General features: G+C 43.5%; 1 pseudogene; it reads right to left on the bottom strand.

The window, feature by feature from the left end:
• Nucleotides 1-20,583, bottom strand: part of LOC139385093 (nephrin-like) — a 66,987-nt pseudogene extending 46,404 nt beyond the window's left edge.
• Between the last annotated feature and the right edge of the window lie 5,270 nt (nt 20,584-25,853).

The following is a 25,853-nucleotide window of genomic DNA, read 5'->3' as shown; positions in this document are numbered from 1 at the left end:
CTTGATAAATGTGTTATTCTGTTTGTGTATTTGTGTGATATAGGATTTGTGCAATTTAGTTTTATTTGTGTTTTTTGTTAGCAACAGGGTAACAGTGTAATGATTGGATTGTCTTTCTATTTCTAGTTATATACTACCATTTGTTTCTATTTGTCTTTGTTACCTTTTTGATATTTATGAGTCTTATTTTTGTATATATTTTTATATTTATATAGTTTTAAATGCTGTGCTTATTTATTTGTGTTGTTCCAAATGTCTGAATAAAAATGACAGTGTGTGTGTGCGGGGGGGGGGGGGGGGGGGGTAAAAAGTGGGTGTCGAAGTAAATGGGGGCCCCTACCTCTTCCACATTTACCACGGTGGTGTTGAGTTCCCTGAAGCCCAGCCACCAGCGGATGTGTACAGGTGGGTTACTGGTGTAGGTTTAACAGCACAGGGTCACCTCCTCCCCCTCTCTTGCCTCGAACGACCCCAGCACCATCACCTTCTTTGGCTCAACTGAAACACGCACGAGCACGCATGCACGCACGCACACACACACACACACACACACACACACACACACACACACACACACACACACACACACACACACACACACACACACACACACACACAGTAAATTCAGTCAATAAAGTGCTCTGTGTCAGGATCAATATTTTAGCAAGGATGGAAAGACTGGATTTGAAGGTAAAGGAAGAAGTAAAGAAACGATCTCTAGTCCATCAACATCACTTTAAGAAGTCTTGTCCTCTCTAGGAATAGGTAGGAGGAAACATGGCTTTTACATGGAATAGGAGAGGAAGAAGGGAGGGGTATAGACCGTTGACTGACGCAGAAAGACAGCAAGTGTTGGCGTGAAGGAAGAGTCGGTGTGATGCGAAGTAAGAATCATTCTCTTTTTGTTTTCCAGTCGTGGTAGTAGAGAAATCTCCAATGCAGTGAAGTGAAAATGCATCATTTATTACCTGGCATTATTATCGCCACACAAAGTGCCGGCTTTATTGCCTTTGGATTGTGCATTGAAGCGATTCAGTTAAATTAGCTCACTGTAAAAGACCAAGCTGGGATTCAAATGAGTTTATGTATGAAATATGGGTCCGGGTCATAATTGCCATTAGTTTCACTAATGAAATTGATATTAGAGTTTGTGTTAATGCAGAATTAGTTTCAGTATTGGAGCTAGGACTAATGTTAATATCATTGGGATTGGGATGAATGCTATTGAAAATAACTTTAATGATTTGGTTAACAAACATTTGAATAAACATGCCATCGCTTTTGTGTGTCTGTGTGTGTGTTCTAGCATTCAAGTGCATGTATCTCTTAGCAGTCGGGGACTCACAGAGGACAGTGCTCTTGAGGCTGTCGGACAGAGGGACAGGGGTCACCTGGTTGACACTTTCACAGTGCAGCTCGGCCTGGTTGTCCTGTGGTTTAACCTGCAGGGTCAGGTGGCTGATGGCCCATCGCGACTCTGTGTCCACCTCCCAGCTGGTGGAAATCACCTCCCCATTCTGATCCACAGGACAGAATTATGAGTTAGTAAAAAGCAGACAGGACAGGGCTATGGGTTATTCACTAACATAATAGGTGACTGACTGGCTGCAGTAGGAAGGGAGTGAGTTCTGAAAGAGAGAGTAAAGAAGTAAAATATGGAGAAAACACCAAGAACTACTGATTCTAAGCTTTAGCCGAGTGTAGTCTCTGAACCTTGGTCCAGTGTAGGGTGGCCAGTGGGTTCCCTCCCTGGGACACACAAACCAGCTTCAACATGGTCCCCCTCTTCACCGGGCCTTCTCTGTCCAGACCCTGGATTACTGGATGCTGGGGTGGGACTGATGTTGAGAGGGAAAGAGAGAGATGAAGTAACATCTTGGGAAAGAACGGCAGAAAGTGAGGAGAGAGGAAGAGAGGCAGCAATAGAAAGAGAGAGGGAGAGATGAAGCACCAGAAACAGAGAAGATGACAGAAAGAGAGAATAGAGAGGGTGAGAAATATGCACTGGGATGAGCGGACACTTGGCTTTATGAGCAAGGGAGCATCCTTTCTATTTGTTGAGACAGGGCCAATAAATTGGCAACATTTATCCTGACTGCAGAGTAAGGGCTCTAGCTCTGATGAAAGCATTAAGTATTAAGGGAGCAGCCAGCTAGATCGACTCCATAAAGCAAAATAACAGATGTTTAAACAGTAATAAAGTAACGTTTGGAAATATGAATAAATTACAGCCTCCCTGAATAAAATATACAGCGTAAAATAAATTAGGGGAGGGCCAGCCTTTGTTATTGCTGCAATGAGTTTGGGTACGCAGGCAGTGCAGGCGGCTGTATGTGGACCCTGGGCCGGCGTGACAAATTGCTACCTCACTAACAATCTGTCTGACTGAAAACGGACACGGTGCTCCAGGCTTTGATGGGCTGGCGTGCTGAGTAAGGACTACATTAGCACTTACTGTGGAAAGATGTTGTTTAATACAGTGTAGAGAGAGAGGGGGGGGGGTGGAGGGAGGGAGGGAGGGAGGGAGGGAGGGAGGGAGGGAAAGAAAGAAAGAAAGAAAGAAAGAAAGAAAGAAAGAAAGAAAGAAAGAAGGAAGGAAGGAAGGAAGGAAGGAAGGAAGGAAGGAAGGAAAGACAGAAAGACAGACAGACAGACAGACAGACTGACAGACAGAGAAAGAAGGAAAGAAAAATTAAGTAAGAAAGAAAGAAAGAAAGAAAGAAAGAAAGAAAGAAAGAGGGAGGGAGGGAGTGAGTGAGAGAGGGGAGGTGTAGAAGCATTTCCAGTTCTGGGCGGTGGTTAAAGTGTAGGAGATAGAATCGGACAGTGTCTAATTCAGAGGGAGATAGATAGAGACAGTATTTCATATGGACGGCTGTGGATAATATGGCGTGGGTGAAACGAAAACAAGGAGTAGAATGGGAATGTTCACCATTGGGTGTCTTCAGTAACAGTAGCATTTAATCAGCAGCTGATTTAGACCTGGGACAGAACCAGGTGGGTGGACTCCAGAACAATCAGTTACTGAAACTGATCTACAAAATATTGAGGAACAACTAAAACTAGCAAACAATAGGCTGGGTTGCCATATTGTTTCAAAGATATAATGTTTATCCAAACAAGACAAAGGGTAAACAAGGAAACAATCCTTTGAGATGTTAAATCACCCACCCCTATTATGTTGTGTACTGTAGTTCCTACACCGTTGAAGATGTTATGGTTTCACAGTCCTGACAATTATATTTAGCATCAGTAGAGTTTAGAATTTGGGCTTGAGTTTCATTCCCAGGCTCCTCTGATCAGTATTATCAGAGTGTAGCAGGCTTGAGTTGGAGTTTGGATTGCACTGATACCAGAGGAATTGACAGAGTTGAATGGGTTGAATGTGACAGCAGTAGAAACGTTGATGCTTTCATGTCGACCTCTAACACTCCAGGTTGAGCGTTGGGATTGAGTCCCCAGTAGGTGTGAGTTCATCCGGGGTTGAAAGTCTCCCCTCGGAGTGGTTGCTCAGTGTGAGGATGTTTGCCCCAATGCCAGCCTGGGGTCAGGGTCCACACGTGGCTGGAGAAGGGAATAAGGAAAGGTAAAGGTGTCTGTGAGTCCATGAGGTAAGGAACAACACACACTCACAGTATACATTCATCACCAGGCTGGTCTCCAGGACCCGAGGAAGAACCGGGTTCTTCGTACGACACGCCAGCTTCCTCCCGTTGTCCGAACTGCTTAAGAACATGAACCTGCAGGAGGTGTGTGTGTGTGTGTGTGTGTGTGTGTGTGTGTGTGTGTGTGTGTGTGTGTGTGTGTGTGTGTGTGTGTGTGTGCGTGTGTGCGTGTGTGCGTGCGTGTGTGTGCTTTTGTGTGTGTGTGCGTGTGTGCGATGGAGGGGTGGGTGAGGAGCGTGGGGGAAAGGGGGTCATGGGGAAGGAAGGATTGGATGGAAGAGAAGAATAGATGATGGATAACATTAAAGATCATGGCTTAACATAGCACACATCACCCCTTATTAACACTCTAATTGAGCCCTTGAGACCTCCATAAGAACAGACAGATTTATGCAATCTGTGGGGTCTGGATATCAAGAGCCACATAACCCCCCTGAACATCATAACAATGTGAGCATTACACCTCCAGACCCATGACAAACCCAAAGTCCACCATGTTATCTAGATTCCTCTCCAGATTTATAAGCTCCGATACAAAATATTGTTGCTATTTATACCCACTATCTACACATAGAGGAATTAGTTGGAGACCAGGCTATTCTGCGTTAGAGCTGAACTATGTCCTTAATACCCTCTACAGCGTGTTATCTTTGCAGATGACAAGGGGTTATTATATTTGGAGCTGGATTAGGTACGTATGCACCACCAGGTGAATCAGATAGGATTGGATCTGTCTAGCAACTGAAATGTAATTCTGTGGCTATGACAAAAACTAATTTGATTTGACACAAGGCACCGAGTGACAGTTCACAGTCGGCATCAATTCATTACACTGTACTGTGTATCTGTGGGAATACAGATGTTCTTCAATTAGGGATAACACTCACACGCACACACGCACGCACACGCACACGCACGAACGCACCCACGCACACACACACACACACACACACACACACACACACACACACACACACACACACACACACACACACACACACACACACACACACACACACACACACAGGAAACAGAGAACAGGAACACATACCCTTTTGTAGCGTGTGTGTTCTGGAGCTTGTCCTCAGAGCCAGACATAGGGAAAGACTCTACACCTGTCAGCTCAACTCCGTCTGAGAGAGAAAGAGAGGAGGAGGGGGAGGAGGAAAGCGAGTGTGAGTGTTAGTGCAAACAAGGCAAGGGTGTTCTTTTTGAAGGTAGGGAGGGGCAGCTCCCCACTCACGTGCGTTTGACGACAGCTGATAATCAGAATAGGGGACGTGCTCTACAAAAATGAACGAATGGCAGGGAACAAGCACGACTGTGCATTAGATTGCCTAGTTAAATAAAGGTACAACATTTATTAAAAAAAGATGACGCCTTCTCAGTATGGATGAGAAGTGTTATGATATTTGTTGCTTACTGCATATGTTTTACTAACCAGTAAATTCTAACTAGTATGTAGTACTATTAGTACACAGTATGTAGTTTTAGTAAGTAGTAGGCAAGACAAATTTCAGACACGGCCATAGTTTTAAAATGTCATTGTAAAAACAGGACATTGAGTTATAGTGTACTACAATTATAGTGTAGGTTGAAACATGTCTTTGCAAACATGTTTTTCCCTCAACTCAGTACTGATTCACATTTAACGTCTCTGCTATTCCTAATGGAAAAACATGTATGTACTAGCATTATTAAGTTTGTGTGCAGTGGGTTGATACCGTATTTGGTGACCTACCTTTAAACAGAGTGATCACTGTGACAGTGTCATGTGACAGTGTAGCTTTTCCCTGCTACCCATGGGTCTGTGGTCTCCAGCTCAAAGTAAGGTTTAGAGGGAGGAACTGAGGGGAGAACAGAGGACTGGTATCTATAAAAGTGGTTCTGGGTCACCTTAAGACATATGCAGTACAGACTAGGCTTTGACGGGAATTATTGATTCTGTTTACAGATCACAGAAAAATAAGCTTTTGGTAATTAATGCATTAAAAACATTTGAGATCCTTAGATATTGAAGAAAGACAGTTATACCAAGCTAATAAGGCAGGTTCTGTTATATTCCTGGAGAATCAGTGGGTCCATATCATTAGTGTGGTGTACAGTAGATAAGACTGGGATGTGCATACAGAGATGGGTTGGTGATGAAACGAGACAGATGATAATCTGTGTTAGCGCCAAACAGTTCTCCTCTCAGATCACCCCCCAGCTGAATACGTGCTTACACAGCAGATCAAAGCACTACCCACTCCTTTTCTCTTCCCCCCTCTCTTTCATTTATTCATTTATTTATTATCGGACCATGCAGGGAATTCCGAGAAAGAACATTTTTGTTGAAGAGAGTGGAAGTTATTTGGACGGGAATTCAGAGGGAAACTGTCACCAGATGTGCTAATCAACAAACAGGCTTCAGCACAACTGTCATTTACTCTGGACACATGATCATCTACTCCACAACAAACTGTCACAGAATAGGGGAAAGGAGTAGAAAGAAAGAGGGAAATGGAACGAGGAGAGGAAAGATATCTTTCTGTGAGTGTGTGAGAGCCAGCATAGCACACAAGAAACAAAGGTCATTGCTACTTTTCAACATATATCAACTGACAGCATGGTTTAGTGAGAGGGATATAGAGAAGAAGAGAGAGGATGATGAGAGAGAGAGAGAGAGAGAGAGAGAGAGAGAGAGAGAGAGAGAGAGAGAGAGAGAAGACAAAGAAAGAATGAAAGAAAGAAAGAGAAAAATAGAAAGAAAGAAAGAAAGACAAACAAGCAGCTATCATTTGTTTATCATGCGAGTCATCCAGGGGTACAGCTATATGTTTCATCAAGGGGTAATTCCGTCATCCGCTGCTGAATGCTGACATAAATCCAATGGTTATGGCTGGATAAACAGAACACGAGCTAGTCAGCCAGTCAGTCAGTCAGTCAGCCAGCCAGATAGTTTCTCTGCTCTCCTCCAAATCTGGGTAATTCACCTAGTGCCACTGGGTGGAGCTGTTGCTGTGTGCAGTAGAGTAGTCCTATTGGCTCCAGCCCTGCTATTGAGACAGATGAGATCTGGCTGCAGCTTCAAACTGATTTAAAGGAAGCAATTGGATCTGTGTGGACTGTGATGGGTTACCCGGAGCACTGCAGAGGCGAGCACTGAAATAATGAGATTCATTTGTTTGTGTGTTTTTTCCCCTCCCTCACCAGTCTCCACTCCCCGGGATGCTTGGCCGATGACTGGGCCATGTGTCTATTGACAGGCTCCTGCACGCTCAATCTACTCAAACCCACATGATTCACACGGCTGCATCACTTGTTGTGCTCCAGGAGAGCCTCGCCACCTAACAAATCTCCTAAAATAAGAATAATGATGTTCGCAAACGAGCTGGGCAGGTATGTCATTTATTCTCTCTCGCTCCCTCTCCCTCTCAATCTCATGCTCGCCTCCTCTTCCTATCTCTCACTCACTCCATCATCCCCTATCCCCTTCTTCCCCCAGCCCTAGCCAACCACCTTCCTCCCTCCCTCTCTCTTTCTCTATCACTGCGGTTTAATCTGCAGAGGGAGGTGCAGTATGGTGGAGGGTGTGCTGTAGCTTGTGTTGAGAATGAGAGCCACCACAGCCACTCAGGTGGACCATGTGACCCCAATGAGCCCCACCTGAGTTCCCCCTACTACCTCCCAAAACACACACATACAACCCCCCCCCCCCCCCCCACACACACACACAAATGCATTTTCACATGTGCACAAACATGCACAGTCATGCATAAACACACACACACTCATGTGCACACACACACACACACACACACACACACACACAAACACACCCATCCACTCTCAACGCAGACAAACATGCAGACATGCTGCTGCCATGAAGGCGAGAGACAACGAGCTGCAAAATTCGATTCATTAGACAAATACAGACGGATGGATGGATAAGGCAGATAAGAAGCAGATTAGCGCAGACACACATCGATAAGAACATACACACACACGGATACAGACAGACAGACAGACAGACAGACAGACAGACAGACAGACAGACAGATCAACAAGTCTGAAAACACATTTGCACACACAGATCCTGACACAGACCCCTGATCTTTCTTGATTCAGGTAGCTGTATGTCTCTAACACAGCAGGTGGTCACCATACAGTAACTTCATAGAGAACACAAAGCTCCTCTGATCTGTTTGAATAAAACATCTGATCAACAGGAAACAGATAAACAAGAAGAGAGTTTAGAGAGCCTACGTTTACATCAGTGTCATTGTTGACGGTCTCACACACACACACACACACACACACACACACACACACACACACACACACACACACACACACACACACACGAACACGAACACACAGACACAGATGGACTCCTGTGTGAACACACGCATGTGAAGAGTTTATTTCCAAAATGCTATATTATCCACAGATTTTTCATATTTGTGTTTTTTCACCATAAATGATTGTGGAATTATAAATGATTTGTGCATTATAAATTTTTATTTTTTTTGCAAAACTCTATTTAACCATTGTTTAGCTGGAATGGAATGTTCGTAACCTGTATCTTTGACTCAGATATGTGGTAGTCTCACCTAGTTATCTTTAAGCTAGATGCACTTACTGTAAGTTGCTCTGGATAAGAGAATCTGCTAAATGAGTTAAAAGGCAAACTTTATTGTTTTACATACAGTAAATTTAAATGTACTTATTTGTTACATTTGGCTGTGTAAAACCTAGCAGTACTACTTATTTGTTACATTTGGCTGTGTAAAACCAAGCAGTACTACTTATTTGATACATTTGGCTGTGTAAAACCAAGCAGTACTACTTATTTGATACATTTGGCTGTGTAAAACCAAGCAGTACTACTTATTTGATACATTTGGCTGTGTAAAACCAAGCAGTACTACTTATTTGATACATTTGGCTGTGTAAAACCTAGCAGTACTACTTATTTGATACATTTGGCTGTGTAAAACCAAGCAGTACTACTTATTTGTTACATTTGGCTGTGTAAAACCAAGCAGTACTACTTATTTGATACATTTGGCTGTGTAAAACCTAGCAGTACTACTTATTTGATACATTTGGCTGTGTAAAACCTAGCAGTACTACTTATTTCTATGAGAGTGAGGCGGATATACAGCATTTTGCCTCCAAAAACATGATTATTTGACTCTTTGAAAAGAAACCATCAAATTATATTTGAAACAAATACATGTCTGTCATTGAACAACCCCATGCCATGATTAGATAAACACACCCATCTATTTCCTAATTTCTTTAAACAATTAAAGCTCAATTAGAAACATTTTTGAAAATGGATATATAGCGTTTCGGGAATGATCAAACCAGACATTCATGAGGTTGAAAGCCATTGAAGTGGTCCCCCCCCTTCATCCTCCCTGATTCCTCATCCCTCTCCTCCTCTCCTCCGTGCTGAACAGGAAGCTAAGCAGGTGTCCAGGACAGAAATAGGCCTCAGTCAGTCCTTCTCCCCCTCATCTCTCAGCCACATTACATAAGAAATAACATCTTCCTCAACAACCCATCCCCTGTCACAAAGACACAGAATCTTCCTTGTGAGTGAGAACTGGATACTAGAGATAGACAACACAACAGAACACTCACTAGCTTTTTGACCTGGCCTTGAATGCCACATATTGGACATTATTGAGTAATAACTCATAAAATCCTTCTCATATCCGCAGCACACCACATACCTAGCTAAGGCTAATTTTTTTATCCACAGCCTTGGGCAGCTAGTACCTGTTTGCTCACTGTGCTGAAAAAGAGGTCATATTTCACAGGCAAATAGAACAAAGATATACCCATTGAACAAAGTCACTCTGCCTTCTATTCTGCTTGTGTAAATGCCCCCGTTTATGACTTGCTGCATTATTCATAAAGAAGTGCCATAACATGAAGGCTCATTGTACAGTACACTCTTTGTGTGCTAAACTCGTTAGCCAACTGCAAAAACCTTACCACCGTACTGTCGTACCGCCGTACTCTAACTGTTGTCTCTAACTCCCAACCAACACTGATAACAAGCTTAAACACCCTCCTTTCCCCCAATCCCCGTCTACTCCCACAGAAATACCTAACTGCAGCTTAACTGCATGAGTAACGTATTCTTAAAAACAGGGAAACATCAAACAAAAACATTTAGAGCATTATTTGCAGGATCCGGTTATACAGGCAGGCCTGTGCTTAGAGAGAAAGTGAGAGAGAGAGAGAGAGAGGGGGGGGAGAGAGAGATAACGGGAAAGAGAGAGTTGTTAATTCATAGGATTATATGGTAACGCTAATGGTTTCAAACAAAAGACAGTGGATGTGTCAGGTGTTCTGGTATTCTGACGGGCGGGGGCCGGGGGTATAAGTTTCGGCGGGAGGATACGGGGGTGGTGGAGAGGTTGTTATTGTCATGGATTACTTGCTGCCACTTGATCTGCCTGTTGCCGTAATCCCCTATCTGAACTCGGCAGGAAGGGAAAAACACAGGAATTACGTCGCCCCTGATAGAAATGTCTCGAAAATGACTTTGTTGGCCCGCTGAGAGGACATATTGACGTTTGTATGCCTCCCTCTCAGCTGTTCGCTGCCTGTGGTGATCCGTCTTGAATTAGCTGGTGATGATACCCACAACCCACCACTCCGACTAGAGAGCAAGGCTGGCTTTTCTTTTGGTTTTACATGATCTTTCGTTGGCTTTCTCTCTCTCTCTGCATCTCTACCTCTGTCTCTCTCTTAAAGAAGATAGTGCGATAGTGTTTTGGTTGGCTGACTGGTGAAGGCTGTCTGTGTTATCATGGGAGCTGTGGTAGTCTGGAGGAACTCTTAACTCATTGGAAGGCTGTCAAGCTGTGTTACTCATTTCACTCATAGGTTGTACAGTACTGGCTTTGGTTCTAACCCAGTATTACAAGTACAATAACACATCTGATTCAACTCATCAACTAATATTAAAGCCTGTGATTAGTTGAAGCAAGTTTTTTAGTGTTGTGCTGGAATAAACATCTGCACACCTCTGGGTCCAGGACCAGCACTGATGACCACTTCTGTTACAGGATTTAGATTAGTCTGTGGCCTCAGGCTAGTCTGTCTGTCTGTCTGTCTGTCTGTCTGTCTGTCTGTCTGTCTGTCTGTCTGTCTGATTGTATCAATACATCTATCTGTCATGGAATCAGGTGGAAAACATTCAAGGAAAATATGCAGGGATAGCAGCTGGGAAGTGTGGGAGCATTAGGATCTACGCATGTTGGACAGACAGAAGAGTTGAAGGTCTCCTCCAGACAAACTACTACACTACAGTCTCCTGATCTGAGCTCTCTGATCTGGGTCTGGTGCCTCATAGGTATCTGTGTGGATAGCCTTGTGTGCACACACACACACACACACGCACACACACACCCACACACACACACACACACACACACACACGCACACACACACACACACACACACACACACACACACACACACAACAACAACAACACACTTCACGTCACAGCAGTGATAAATGTGGGACTGAGTCCTGCTGTATCTGCAGGTGTATAAAGATGGAGCTGACTGGAACAGGGGGAAGTGTAGAGAGAGCTGGGGTTCACTCCCCCCTCCTTCCTTTCTCTCTCAGTCGCTCCTATTGATGTCAGAAAAATATGCTCCTTTCCCAGGAGAGCGAGAGAGGCAGCGAGAGTCACCAAGGCAACGCCCCCCCCAACCCCAGCACCCCGGTATACACACTCCATGGCCCCAAAAAAGAAAGAGCAAAAGAGCGAGAGATGAATGGAGAAGGGGGAAATGAATACACCGTAGCAGGAGAAGAAAGGCTCTTTCAGAGTCACCGTTCTCTCCACATATGCCATAGCTCCCAAAAGCAAGGAGGCCGAGAAAGCCAGCGCAGAGAGAGTGAGAGAGGAGAGAGGACAGTGGACAGAGGAGAGAGGAGAGAGGAGAGAGGAGAGAGAATAGAGAAGAGAGGAGAGAGAAGAGAGGAGAGAGAAGCGAGGAGAGAGGAGAGAGAGAGATCGAGAGAGATAGGAGAGAGAGGAGAGAGAAAGAGGAGAAGGAGAGAGGAGAAAGAGAGTATGCTGTTCATCATAAAGTGACAACAGGCGGTCTGGTGTACTCACACAATTACATCCATTCCTTCCCACGTCTGTGTGGAAACTTTTCATTCACTCCCATTCTATTATGATTTACTTCTCCAGGAGCTACTGACACGGAGCACCATGAGTGGCTGTTACAGACGGAGGCTAACACACTGCTTGTAGTGTGTGTGTGTCTGCTTGCGTGTGTGCGTGGTCCATAGAATCTAAAACATATCTCAATTGTCATATTTCTCTATTGTGTGCGACAAGGTCATAGTCTTAGATATGTCCTGTAGTTCATGGTCATAGGAGGAGTGGATGGACTGTGCACCTGTTGGGTTGGGGTTACAGTATTCACCTTGCTGTCTGTCTCTCTGAACTCTGCAAACATTTAGCATTTTACAAATGAGACCGTCCTCTGTCATGGAGAATGAGCGGTGTCCTGATGATACAGCAACTGAGCCAGGCAAAATCGTGCATCAGCATGATTATTATGGATATGTCCAAAGAATTTTCCATTTAAAAAAAGTACAATTAAGAAAATACAGCTAGTTTGCTGTCATTTCAACTGCAGAGATTGACGTGATTTTGTTTTCTGCCGATGGCGAGCTAACAAAAGACAAGAACGTTAGCCAGGCTGAATGGAAAACATTATTCGACTGCATAGCAGTGATGGGAAAATATTTCCTTTGGTGGAAGGATGAAATAGTATGAATTGACTTATCAAAATAATGTTTTTAATGAAAATTTGTCTCTCATTATTTTAATATGTTGATAAGCAGTTTATTAAAGCAATAAGGAACCTTCTGGGGTTTGTGGTGTATGGCAAATATACCACGGCTAAGGGGTGTATCTACTTCGCTTTCATAGTGCCTAAGAACAGCCCTTATCAGTGGTATAGTACCACACCACTTCAGGCCTTATTGCTTAAATATCCAAGAAGTAACAAAAATGACCACTATGTTATTGTACTCTGTTTATGTACGAATACAAGTAAGAAATTAGTTTAATCGCGATAATTTTGAGCCCAAAATAAGCCTAAACAGCAGACTCAAGTTGCACAGCAACACATAACACATTATATCATGGACAAGGACCAAGAGGTCCAGCGTGTGGCTGAGCTCCTGAAGATTTTCATACATACATTATTGTCATGCTTTGTCTTGAATAATATGACCAACCACCCTGCACCAAGTTGAAGAGAGAGTGGTATTGACTACCGACAACTGTGAGAGAGCTTGGTTTCCACACATACAGAGGAGGATCTTAGCATCAGATACACACTGGAATTCCATCTATTTATAACACCAGGGGCTTTAGTCCAATTCATTAAACATTTTCTTTAGCATCGTGTACCCGAATTCGGGGACATTTTGCTTGCGACTTGATTTCATGCCCTGTTGATTTACCATTAGGCTACATAGGGTTAGAAAGTAGCAGACACACACTAACCAAGAGGGATAGCTGTGTGGTGTAGGAAGTCTGACTCCAGATCTGTCATGTTGTTTTATATTGGTTGGAACATGGTATGTATCGATTGAGGAGGACAGACAAAGTGTTGATAGTGTTGATAGTGTTTCACCATCCACGGGTTAATATGTTGACTGATGTCATAAAACGTGTGTACTATAGGATGTTAGGGTCTGGGAGGCTTTTTCCTGCTCTGTGTCGCTCTCTGACTCACAGTGTACTAACATGTATAAAATAGGATCTTGGTGTGACAACCTCCCAGTCCTAAAAAAGGACTCATCAACAAAGTTGGCAAGATAATTAATACCAACCAGCAGCAATTTTCACATCTATGCTATCACACAGCGGAGAGGGAAGACTTCATTTTCCTCTTTCCTGAAATTACTCACCACAAATGCCGCAATCAACTTGCCAAGTGTGTGTGTGTGTGTGAGAGTGTGATAGCTCTTTCAGCGCCAACAGACATCACTGATGGTGACAATCATCGAGTGGTGTCAAGTGTTGACGCTTGTGTTTTTGTTTCTATAGTATTTAAGTATGTGTTTGGCACAAGCATATAACTGTCTCTTTGTTTGTGTGAATATGTGTGTGTGTGTATACATAAGTGTGTGAGTGCAAATGTAGGTGTCTGTGTGTTCAGCAGTCTGTGTGTGTGGTTGTTGTTCTTTTATCCATTGACCCAGTTTCAGTGGAAAGCAGAGCAGAGCGTGTGTGTGTGTGCGTGTGTGTGTGTGTGTGTGTGTGTGTGTGTGTGTGTGTGTGTGTGTGTGTGTGTGTGTGTGTGTGTGTGTGTGTGTGTGTGTGTCTGTGTGTGTGTGTGTGTGTGTGTGTGTGTCTGTGTGTGTGTGTGTGTGTGTGTGTGTGTTCGTGCCAGTCTGCCTATCAGTGTCTGTGAATATGTGTGCATCTGAATGTCTGTCGGCTCACGTGTGCCAGTCTGCTAGTGTTCTGTGTCTCACGACAGCCATGGCACCGTGGAATAGCACCATGTGGCTCGGTGCTGGTTGATCATGAGCAGATGCCATGCTCTTATTTAGGATTGCCTTCTAATTGGCGATTACTTTTTATACACGCCATGTGCGGATCCTGCTACATTATTTTATCCTCTCTCTCTCTCTCTCTCTCTCTCTCTCTCTCTCTCTCTCTCTCTCTCTCTCTCTCTCTCTCTCCATTTCAATTTAAGGGGCTTTATTGGCATGGGAAACATACAGTTTGGACATTCCCACTCATTCAAGGGTTTATCTTTATTTTTTATTTTGTAGAATAATTTCTACATTGTAGAATGATAGTGAAGACATCAACACTATGAAATTACACATGTGGAATCATGTAGTAACCAAAAAAGTGTTAGACAAATCAAAATATATTTTATATTTGAGATTCTTCAAAGTAGCCACCCTTTGCCTTGATGACAGCTTCACACACTCTTGGCATTCTCTCAACCAGCTTCATGAGGTAGTCCCCTGGAATGCATTTCAATTAACAGGTGTGCCGTAAAAGTTAATTTGTGGAATTTCTTTCCTCCTTAACGCGTTTGAGCCAGTTAGGGTAGTGATAAGGTAGGGTGGTATACAGAAGATAGCCCTATTTGGTAAAATACCAAGTCCATATTATGGAAAGAATAGATCAAAAAAGCAAAGAGAAACAACAGTCCGTCATTACTTGAATACATGAAGGTCAGTCAATCCGGAAAATGTCAAGAACTTTGAATGTTTCTTCAAGTGCAATCACAAGCGCTGTGATGAAACTGGCTCTCATGAAAACCACCACAGGAAAGGAAGACCCAGAGTTACCTCTGCTCCAGACAATAAGTTCATTAGAGTTTCCAGACTCAAAAATTGCAGCCCAAATAAATGATTCACAGAGATCAAGTAACAGACACATGTCAACATCAACTGTTCAGAGGAGACTACGTGAATCAGGCTTTCAAGGTCAAATTGCTGCAAAGAAAGCATTAACCACTAACCAATAATAAGAAGAGACTTGCTTGGGCCATTTTTTGGTTGAGATTTTTGGTTCCAACCGCCGTGTCTTTGTGAGACGCAGAGTAGGTGAACAGATGATCTCCGCATGTGTAGTTCCCACCATGAAGCATGGAGGTGGTTTGATGGTGTGGGGATGCTTTGCTGGTGACACTGTCAGTAATTTATTTAGAATACAAGGCACACGAAAGCAGCATGGCTACCACAGCATTCTGGAACGATACGTCATTCCATCTGGTTTGGACTTAGTGGGACAATCATTCGTTTTTCAAAAGGACAATGACCCAACACACCTCCAGGCTGTTTAAGGGCTATTTGACAAAGAAGAAGAGTGATGGAGTGCTGCATCAGATGACCTGGCCTCCACAATCACTCAACCTTAACCCAATAAAGATGGTTTGGGATGATTTGGACCGCAGAGTAAAGGAAAAGCAGCCAACAATTGCTCAGCATATGTGGGAACTCCTTCAAGACTGTTGAAAAAGCATTCCAGTTGAAGCTGGTTGAGAGAATGCCAAGATTGCCAAGATTGTGTGAAGCTGTCATCAAGGCAAAGGGTGCCTACTTTGAAGAATCCCAAATTCAAAGTAAATTTTGATTTGTTTAACACTTTTTTGGTTACTTCATGATTCTATATGTGTTAATGTCATATTTTTGATGTCTTCACTATTATAATAATACAAATAAAGAAAAACTCTTGAATAGGTGTGTCCAAACTTTTGACTGGTACTGTATGTATACATTGCCAAAGTGAGTGAAATAATAATAAACAACAGTGAAATAGACAATAAAAATAAACAGTAAACATTACACTCCTTCCAAAAGAATCAAGATATTTCAAATGTCATATTATGTCTATATACAGTGTTGTAATGATGTGCAAATATTTAAAGCACAAAAGTGAAAATAACTAAACAAATGTAGGTTGTATTTGCAGTGGTGTTTGTTCTTCACTGGTTGCGCTTTACTTGTGGCAACAGGTCACAAATCTTGATGCTTTGATTGCACACTGTGGTATTTCACTCAATAGATTTGGGAGTTTATCAAAATTGGATTTGTTTTCAAATTCTTTGTTGATCTGTGTAATCTGAGGGAAATATATGTCTCCAATATGGTCATACATTTGGCAGGAGGTTAGGAAGTGCAGCTCAGTTTCCACCTCATTTTGTGGGCAGTGTGCAGATAGCCTATCTTCTCTTGAGTGCCAGGTGTGCCTTCGGGGGCCTTTCTCAATAGCAAAGCTATACTCACTGAGTCTGTACATAGTTAAAGGTTTCCTTAATGTTGGGTCAGTCACAGTGGTCAGGTATTCTGCCACTGTGTAATCTCTGTTTTGAGCCAACTAACATTCTAGTTTGCTTGTTTAAAAAAAAATGTATTTCCAATGTGTCAAGTAACTATCTTTTTGTTTTCTCTTGATTTGGTTGGTCTAAATGTGTTGCTGACATCTCTCTCTATCTCCATCCCTTTCTCTCTCTCTTGCCTCTTTCATTTTCCCTTTATTCACTTCTGAGGGGGACAATGGCGGTACACGCGAGGCTATTTCACATTCACATAGTCTCTGTAGTCACAGATGGCCTCTGTTTAGGCGTCCTCTGCTAAGCCACTACCATCAGGTCCCCATGGTAACTTCATTTAGGCCTATCACTGTGTCCTCTATGCATATCAAGGCTATACAGTGTAGGCTTACTGCTACTATGTCTGTCTTACAGCCAATGCAATTAAAGCTGACAGATGCACCGTTCACCCTCACAGCGAACAACCTGTCATTTGAAATATGTCACAGTAAAGAAAACCATCAAATTCACACACTTCTGAGAGCAACAACACAATGCTTGAACTCTTGGCCCTTTTGACCTGTTTGTGTGGCTTTTGTAGGCCTTCATTCTGCGACTGCATCTCTGTGCTCATAATGCAGACATATTCCTCATGTTCATCTTGTCCTATGGGTTGTTTACCACTCAATGTTTTCATTTTGTAGCTTGTATACTGCGTCTGCTCAAGCTGTAAAAGTACATTTTGTCTTGGGCTCCTACCCATGTGTGTTATCATTTTCTGCTTCCCTGTCATTATTTCTTACCCAATTTTGATATATTGCTTTTTCCCACCCATTTCCCCCTACTACTAATATTCCCCTACTTTGTATTCAGCCCTAATGCAAACACCAACCCTACACCTAGCTACATGTCCACATCCTGGTTCATCTCTAAACATCAACCACAACCCTAACTCTAACCCTAGCTTCATGTCCACAGCCTGGTTCATCTCTAACCATCAAACACAACCCTAACTCTAACCCTAGCTTCATGTTCACAGCCTGGTTCATCTCTAACCATCAACCACAACCCTAACTCTAACCCTAGCTTCATGTCCACAGCCTGGTTCATCTCTAACCATCAAACACAACCCTAACTCTAACCCTAGCTTCATGTTCACAGCCTGGTTCATCTATAATTATCAACCACAACCCTAACTCTAACCCTAGCTTCATGTCCACAGCCTGGTTCATCTCTAACCATCAACCACAACCCTAACTCTAACCCTATCTTCATGTCCACAGCCTGGTTCATCTCTAACCATCAACCACAACCCTAACTCTAACCCTATCTTCATGTCCACAGCCTGGTTCATCTCTAACCATCAACCACAACCCTAACTTTAACCCTAGCTTCATGTCCACAGCCCGGCTCAACCCTGGCCATAACTCTAACCCTAGCTTTAAGTCCACATCCCGGTTCAGCTCTAACCATCAACCACAACCCTAACTCTAACTCTAACCACAACCCTCCCTGGGCTCTCACCTCTCTTAGGGTCCCCCAACAGGCTGTAGTGAGGGAACCCCGGCAGACTCTGTTGTGGACCCAGAAGCAGGTCATCCTTCACCCACTGGACGGCCCCTGAGGGCCTCAGCACCTCACACCTCAGCACCACCGTAGTCCCCGCACGCACCGTCATGTTCTTGAGCTGGGTCCTGAACGCCTGCTGGGCCCCCAACTCCACCACACCTTAAGAAGAGAGGGAGGGAAAGGATGGAAGATGGTGAGAGGATGGAGAGGAAAGAGGGAAAGGAGGGAGGGATGGGTTAAGGGGATTGTAAAATGGATGGAGGGAGAAGAGGAGGGTGAAAAGATGGAGAGGAAGAAGGGAAAGTTAGGAAGGCAGGGGATGAGAGCTCAAATAAACATGGTAGTCGGGCCACCTTATTCATCACATCGTATGTTTTATTGATGGGAAATTGGAGCAGTTCGGCCCTACAAATTAGTCAATAATGTAATTACTACGAATTAAACCCCTCCTCGGTCCATGAGATAATGAATGGAAAGGAAGAGAGGGCGAGGGGGGTGGGGGGGACCGAGCCCTCGTTCACCCATTGCTTTTTCTTCACTGTCGATGTCCCTTCGGCTAATTCCTACAGATGAGAGTAATGATATTTGGTTTAATGCCCTCGTTTGTCATATTGTATGTGGTGTGGGGGTGTCAGGAGGTAGGGGTGGGCAATCCCTCACTCCCTGTATAAAGTGAAACGCTCCGGTACACTGCACTGGTGGCTGGAAGGTAACCTTACTGCCACTCAGCCAGCCTGGTAGTGAGTGAGTGAGGTGGAGGCTAGAACAATGAGACCAGGATCACAAGGTAATGAGATTGTAGCTCTGCATGCAAAGTCCTATGCTAATTAGGGGCCCTAATATATAAGCATGCATCTTATTTTTAAACTATGCAGTGGAGAGGAGAGCAGCTATTTACACCGCCTAATTCTGGAAGGTTGTTTGAATCTTGACCCTCTTTGAGCCAATCACAAAGTTGTTTGCGAACTGCATGCTCGGCTGCGCCTCGGCAACGTGAGTGAGAGGGAAAACTCTCAGATCAAGGGGACATCAGTCACCTCACATCAAAAGTGAAGGGCAAGATTGACCATTATAGACGTCGCATACAAACAAACAGCCACAAAATCATATTTGCATATCAGTTTACATAAATGAATACACAACAATTTTGTGTACCAACGAGCAGTAAAAGGATTCTTCTCTTCTTCTACTGCCACTGCCTAGAGAGGTGCATGGGGATGGAAGTGGTAAGACAGGCAAACACTGTAGGCCATTGATTTCCTTTTCCGATCCAGTGTTTGGCGTCAATTTGTACTAGATAATGGCTTGGGATTATGCTATAGAGCTGATGCTGCCCACAAAACTCTATGGCCTTCGCTGTTGCAACAAGTTAGAAGCAGATGCTAGCCATACTCTGGAGTATAAGCTGAACAACTGTAATAAGCATCTGTAATAATTGCAGTTGAAGTTTTTAGTATAAAAACATTGGACAGGGTCAAAAGAAAGCAAGTAGAGGTCATGCGAAGATGATACCTGTCACCTGTTAACTTACTGTACACTGTCTCTCTGTTTTTCTCTGTGATGCTCTCAAAGGCAGGAGAGAGAGAATGTAAATGTAAATCCATGCTATCAGACCTCATTAACTTGAAATAATTATGCCAGCAGTACAGTGGGATCTGTTCCATTAACAGATTAGTTTGGATGATAAATATTGGTTGTGATTGTTAGATTTATTTTGGAGGTGATTTACTGTATGTGTCAGTAAATGTACTGTAACTGCATAATGATGCTATGAGCATTGTAACTATATTTGTTTCAAAGAGGAAAGGCTTACAAGTACTGTGTGATTTCCTGTTGATTGACGGCCACCATTTTTTAATATGATTTACAAAATAATCCAAACAGATTGTCGTTGTCTGAGGAGGTCCAGCAGCAGTAAACAGACGGTTGGAAAAACAACAACCTTGACAGCTTGGTGATTCGACAGCGTATTTTGAGAAAACGATTAGCCACTCGTCACAGCATCCTTCTCATCTGACAATGTGTTGTCGTTAAGCTGTCCTGTTTCTGCTCCCATTCAGTTGGTGTTGCTCTTCTGAGAACCAGCTGATCCATTGGCAAGGCAGCGTAATGGGCTAGAATGGTAATGGTGAGGCCTTAGCACAATGTCCAATTGTATCAATGTGATTGTCGATAAATAACAATCCAATGCCAGAAGTGTGCAATGCAAGGTAAGTGAATAGCAAGGGGTATTAGCGAGGAACAATTCCTGTGCTGCATACAATTATCAACAACACTACAACAGTCCACAGAAACCTTGATGCAAACTCATCCATTGAGTTGAACAGAGCTCTAGGTTATGCCTCTCATAAAGTCAATGAGAGCACATTGCTGTAGAGTAGTATAATGGTGTGTAACTTAACAGAAGACCTTGCTGAGTTCGAAAGGAGACAATAGGTCCATTGTGGCTGTTTTTCTTTCCCCATTGCAGAGTGAGGAGAAGAAGAAGTGGACTTGGGAAGCACGTTGTTGATGACAAACCCATCTCAAACCTGAGGCTCCAATCGTTTAATCCAGGCCCTGCGGAATCCTGAAACGACAAATCACAGAGCAGACAGACAGTGAACTTGTCACGTTCTGACCTCTATTTCCGTTGTTTTGTATTTATTTAGTATGGTCAGGGCGTGAGTTGGGTGGGCAGTCTATGTTTGTTTTTCTATGTTTTGGGGCATTTCTATGTTTTCGGCCTAGTATGGTTCTCAATCAGAGGCAGGTGTCATTAGTTGTCTCTGATTGAGAATCATACTTAGGTAGCCTGGGTTTCACTGTGTGTTTGTGGGTGATTGTTCCTGTCACTGTGTTTGTTGTCACAGGATAGGCTGTATAGGTTTTCACGTTCCGTTTGTTGTTTTGTAGATTTGAGTTATTTCATGTATCGTTCAGTTTTCCATTAAAGAACATGAATAACCACCACGCTGCTTTTTGGTCCGCTTCTCCTCCTACAGACGAACGTCGGCGCAGAACTGTTTGTCAATGTTGGTGAAAGTTGAGTCAGTCAAGGCTTAGTTGACTCAATGTCAAGTTTTGAGTTACCGAGCACATACAAAGTATTCTCAAAGCCATAGCCACATATTGTGCTAGCTATTGTAGCTAGCTATGTTGGTGAAGACAGACTAACCTGGCTACTGATCATTGGATGACTCTTGCATGCACTAGTGAATTAACCCATCAACAGTTTTGAGTTAAATCCATGAGTAACACTATGTCTACATCCATTACATTCTGTTCTAATCTAACACTCCCCCTCTGCCTGTTTCTTTTGGAAAGGGATCCGATGTGCATTTTAAGTTAGTTTCCAATCAATCAATTTATCTGTCGCGAATGGAACAAATAATAGTTATTTACTTGATTGAAAACTAAACATTTTCTCATCTGAATAAACAAATTGAATTAAAAGCAACGGTTCTTTGAGGCATCTCCCCTCAGTCGATTAGTTGCACTCCAACAGGCTTTGATAAGAATTAGCTCACACTCAATTATTCCTGGCTCTCAGTGTATTTCAGAGCCCCCAACATGCACTTTGAACACACAAGGGCAATTTGCTCCCCCTTCACCACATTAGATGTCTGTTCTGAGCTCTCAAAAACTAATCTGCCCTCCCCTGCCTCTCTCTCTCTTTCGCTCTCACACTTCCACTTTCTTTGTTTCACACTCTCTCTCTCTCCCTCTTTGTTTCTCTCACTCTCTCTCTCTGCCTCCCTTTCCTCCTTTCTAATAGACCCCTTAAAGGGGCAATCTGCAGTTGCTATATGTATATACATTTTTTGGCTTACTGATATGTACCCAGAGACTCTTGAAGAATATATTTATTCAATATAACTTCACCTCATGAGCTTGGTTCAACTGTTGTATCCCCTCAGAAACCAAAATAGAAGCTTGTTTTACTACAGTGTTTGTAAACAACATAAATGTAAACTGATTTGTTTTAATTTCACCTGCTGATTTCCCCTTTAAAACACCATACGCATTTCAACCCCGACCAATGTTCATGAATTGATTTTCCTCATACATTATTTTCCATCCCAGTCTGCCCTTTGCCTTGCATCCGATATCTAAATACCAGAGAGAGTAAAGTGCTGGCTGGTTGGTTTCTATATGTGTAATGAAAGCTCCCCATGCCTTCCCTCTTCCATTGTGAGAGTGGGTGCTGTGACGGCAGAACTACAGAACTGCAGGGGCCCAACTTGGCTGAGAGGCAGAGAGGTCTGGATAGGTCTGGCTGAGTGTCAGAGGCAGAGAGGTCTGGATAGGTCTGGCTGAGTGTCAGAGAGGCAGAGAGGTCTGGTCTGGAGAGGAAGGCTACATGACTCAACACTTTTCTACCGGACATCTTAATGAAAAGAGCCGCAGCCTACTGACTCTGACCTCCCGTCCCCTCCCCGCACTACCGCCACCACTGCTAACCCAAACACAAGGTTTAATTACTGGTAAAATAGGTCCGTGCACAAAATGGAGGATTGGTTCATTCTCTAGTGTGTGTTTTTGTTTAGTTTCGTTGTCCTTGACAATGTTTATTTTGGGGTTGGGTCTGGGCTGTGTCTGTTCGATGGGCTCTGATAAACTCATGTTAGAATGAAAATGAATGCAAATGAAAACAATCATCCAAAAGATAAATAATGTATGTTTTATTGTCACAAACACCAGATAGGTGCAGTGAAATGTGTTGACTTCCAGGGTCAGCTATGGTAGGTTAAGTGCCTTGCTCAAGGGCACATCGGAAGATATTTGACCTTGTCGGCTCAGGTATTCAAACCAGCAACTTATTGGTTACTGGCCCAGCACTCTAATCACTAGGCTACCTGAGAAACACCATACACACGAGTATGCACACATGAACACATGCGCACAAGCACACACACAAACACATATTCAAAATTCACAATATGAGACACAAACATCTAAAAAGCAGGCCTTCAGCCCTGGCTGCTAATCGAGTTCTTGTCCTTGCACAGATCTCTGTCATTATCCAGAACTAGCTCAACAAGCTTCATAACACGCAGGCATACACACAGTATAATGGAATACATGAACAATTACATTCATTCAGTATCTGCAGTGCCTTCAGAAAGTACTCACTCCTTGAATTTTTCCACATTTTCTCAAGTGCTATCAAACTAAGTAATGTATTTGTCTAGAGAAACCTTGTACTGTATAATATAATCTGTATTTCACTGACAACAATAGAGTTGTATGAGTCAGGATGAGATTGACCACCCAGGATAAGCATTGTTGTAACTTTCCTGTATAAGTCAGTAGATATTCTACCTTCACTGCTACTACAGTTTCTGACCTTGTCCCTCACTAGCTTTCCACAAATGCAAATGAAAAAGTTTGATTCAAAATTTGATTCGCTCTCAGAGACAAGTCAGGCTTTCTCCCCTCCAGGGTATTGGAGAGAGCAGAGGCATCGAGCGTGACCCCGACAGGTAGATTTTTAATGGCTTCTTTCATAACATCATCAAACGACTCAATACACTCAATCCTGGACCAATTTGAAGCGAAACCCCATGAAATCACTCAATGTGCAGAAAATGAAGCCTCAACCTCATGCAACCATGCAATTCAGATATGGTCCTACATCTTAATATCAGTCTCGCCCACACACCGCCAATCTCACCATTAGCCTGTGGGCCCAATTACAGTGCCTCATAGGGGAGGTCTGTTGTGAACCCATTACCCCAGTGACACTCACCAGCAGAATCAGTTATAGGCCAAAGATGCAGATTAGGTTATCCACACGGCTTAATCGAATCCAAATCATTAATTGTGCATGAAAACATGGTGGTCCTCTGACAGTCTGATTAGCGTTGCCTGGGTGAGCTTGCCTGCTTGTCCAGATGCAAATAGACAGAGCAAACTTCAAGCCAAGTCAAGGACGGGCAGGTGGACGAGCCAGATTGCATCAGCCTTGTCCAGCAATTTACAGTGGCAGCTGAACAGCATGTCTCCGAGAAGCTCTTCTCACAATCCTGAGCAGAGTGTTTGTCTGCTTGGCTCGGTTTCTGTTTCTGCTCTGCAGAGTCGTCAACTTCGACTCAATGTGTCTCTCTCTCTGACTCCCTCACGTGTCACTTGCCTCGAGAGAAAGTTAAACCTCTCAAAGTGATGGGAAGAGAGAAAAAAGAGAGACAGAAGGAGAGAAGACCTCCTTTCAAACCTCCATTGACTCATCCTTATCTGTCTCCTGAGAGCTCACAGAGAGACCGAGGTACAGAGAGAAAAAGAGAGCGATAGTGAGAGAGAGAAAGAGTAAGAGAGACAGTGCCTCGCTCATAAAGAATAAAGACAGTGCATCTCTCATGTCTTTGAATATGCGTAGGGATTTGCATGAGAGAGAGAGAAGAGGTGTGCTTACCCGTTGAGCAACGTCGAGGCCCCGGAGCCACTCTCTATGTCTCGCCTGATCTCACGATGCCGCTTGGAACAAAAGTGTGCAGCGTGGATGAGAAAGAATGCCAATAGGACTCTCCCTCTCTCTGACTCCACATGTACTGTATCCTCCTCTTCATAGACAGGGAAAGACACAGGAGGAAGAGAGAGAGGAGTGCGTATGTGGAGGGTTAGGGGGTAATCTTAAGGAAAAATAGATAACAAGAAACCAGCTGACAACAAAAAAGTGATGCCTCACTTTTTTTTGCATTAGCTAGAGATAGGGAGTATATATGCTAGGGATAGGGAGTATATATGCTAGGGATAGGGAGTACATAGGCTAGGGATAGGAAGTATATAGGCTAGGGACGGAGGGTACATAGGCTAGGGATAGGGAGTACATAGGCTAGGGATAGGGAGTATATAGGCTAGGGATAGGGAGTATATTAGCTAGGGATAGGAAGTATATAGGCTAGGGACGGTGGGTACATAGGCTAGGGATAGGGAGTATATAGGCTAGGGATAGGGAGTATATATGCTAGGGATAGGGAGTATACAGCATAGGGATTGGGAGAATATAGGCTAGGGATAGGGAGTACATAGGCTAGGGATAGGGAGTACATAGGCTAGGGATAGGAAGTATATAGGCTAGGGATGGAGGGTACATAGGCTAGGGATAGGGAGTATATAGACTAGGGATAGGGAGTACATAGGCTAGGGACGGTGGGTACATAGGATAGGGATAGGAAGTATATAGGCTAGGGATAGGAAGTATATAGGCTAGGGACGGTGGGTACATAGGCTAGGGATAGGGAGTATATAGGCTAGGGATAGGAAGTATATATGCTAAGGACGGTGGGTACATAGGCTAGGGATAGGGAGTATATAGGCTAGGGATAGGGAGTATATAGGCTGGGGATAGGGAGTATATAGGCTAGGGATAGGGAGTATATAGGCTATGGATAGGGAGTATATAGGCTAGGGATAGGGAGTACATAGGCTAGGGATAGGAAGTATATAGGCTAGGGACGGTGGGTACATAGGCTAGGGATAGGGAGTATATAGGCTAGGGATAGGGAGTATATAGGCTAGGGATAGGGAGTATATAGGCTAGGGATAGGGAGTATATAGGCTATGGATAGGGAGTATATAGGCTAGGGATAGGGAGTATATAGGCTAGGGATAGGGAGTATATAGGCTAGGGATAGGGAGTACATAGGCTAGGGATAGGGAGTATATAGGCTAGGGACGGTGGGTACATAGGATAGGGATAGGGAGTATATAGGCTAGGGATAGGGAGTATATAGGCTAGGGATAGGGAGTATATAGGCTAGGGATAGGGAGTATATAGGCTAGGGATAGGGAGTATATAGGCTAGGGACGGTG

Source organism: Oncorhynchus clarkii, chromosome 3 (genome assembly GCF_045791955.1).
Source record: "Oncorhynchus clarkii lewisi isolate Uvic-CL-2024 chromosome 3, UVic_Ocla_1.0, whole genome shotgun sequence".
In the NCBI taxonomy this organism is placed as follows: domain Eukaryota; kingdom Metazoa; phylum Chordata; class Actinopteri; order Salmoniformes; family Salmonidae; genus Oncorhynchus; species Oncorhynchus clarkii.
This window is presented reverse-complemented; position numbering and strand designations above follow the sequence as displayed.